At 37.7% G+C, this 1,485-nt stretch overlaps 1 protein-coding gene across 1 annotated transcript in view; it reads left to right on the plus strand.

Moving 5' to 3' along the window:
- LOC115307430 (nuclear receptor coactivator 1-like) overlaps positions 1-1,485 on the plus strand; it is a gene marked incomplete at its 5' end in the record, with an annotated part of 5,543 nt that overhangs the window by 2,744 nt on the left and 1,314 nt on the right. The window lies entirely within an intron of this gene.

Here is a 1,485-nt window from a genome sequence, read left to right on the forward strand (position 1 = left end):
CCCTTCCCAATCTCCCCCCCAAATCTCCCCTTTCCCACTGGGATCCATTCCCTGGGGCCTGGCATTCCAGGCCCTCATCCCCAGTCCCTCTTCAGCTCTCCTGGAGCCCCTTCAGCCTCTGGAATGTGCTCCAAGCTCTCCCGGGATCCTTCCCTTCTCCATCTGGCCATTCCCAGCTCTCCCAGCCTGGATATTCCCATCCTACAGGGAGCTGAAGGGAACTTTTGTTTAATATTGCAGGGGACTTTCAGGACCTGGAATTCCCAGCAGTGGGAATGACTGGGATTTAGTTCAGTCACCGTCACTCGATCCCTAAAGATCCGAACGCACTGATTTTGTCCTGCATTAATCACCATTAACAGTGGTGATTAATCACCATTAATCACTATTAATCACCATTAATAATGGTGATTAATTAGTGGAAATCCTGACGTGGTAATTCCCTTTGGGAGAGTTTTCCCTCACCTGGAATTCTTCAGATATATCCCAAAATAAGAGGGAAATCAGATGGGATATTTGGGATATGTCAGGATATAAGTGAGATGAGATATTTGGGATATGTCAGGATATAAATGAGAGGAGATATTTGGGATGTATCAGGATAACTTCCCAAAATAAGATACAAATAGATAGATACAAGTCAGATATTTGGGATATATCAGGATACATCCCAAAATAAGATATATCCCAAAATAAGATATAAATGGGATATTTGGGATCTATTGGAATCCATCCTAAAATACGATCCATCCCAAAATAAGATCTAAATCAGATATTTGGGATCTATCAGGATACATCCCAAAATAAGATATAAATCAGATATTTGGGATCTATCAGGATACATCCCAAAATAAGACATAAATATTCGGGATCTTTCAAGATCCATCCCAAAATAAGATCCATCCCAAAATAAGATATAAATCAGATATTTGGGATCTATCAGGGTACATCCCAAAATAAGATACAAATCAGATATGTGGGATCTATCAGGATACATCCCAAAATAAGGTGTAAATGGGATATTTGGGATTTATCGAGATATATCCCAAAATAAGATATATCCCAAAATAAGATAGATTTGGGATCTATCAGGATCCATCCCAAAACAAGATACAAATCAGATATTTGGGATCTATCAGGGTACATCCCAAAATAAGATATAAATGGGATATTTGGGATCTATCAGGATCCATCCCAAAATATGATATAAATGGGATGTTTGGGATCTATCAGGGTACATCCCAAAATAAGATATTAATGGGATATTTGAGATATATCAAGATATAAATACGATGAGATATTTGGGATCTATCAGGATACACCTCAAAATAAGGTATAAATAAGATATTTGGGATCTATCAGGGTACATCCCAAAATAAAATCGAAATCAGATATTTGGGATCTATCAGGATACATCTCAAAATAAGATATAAATATTTGGGATCTTTCAAGATCCATCCCAAAATAAGATATAAATGGGATATT

The sequence above is a fragment of the Manacus vitellinus genome, unplaced genomic scaffold (genome assembly GCF_001715985.3).
Source record: "Manacus vitellinus isolate BGI_N305 unplaced genomic scaffold, ASM171598v3 scaffold_204_pilon, whole genome shotgun sequence".
Lineage (NCBI taxonomy): Eukaryota > Metazoa > Chordata > Aves > Passeriformes > Pipridae > Manacus > Manacus vitellinus.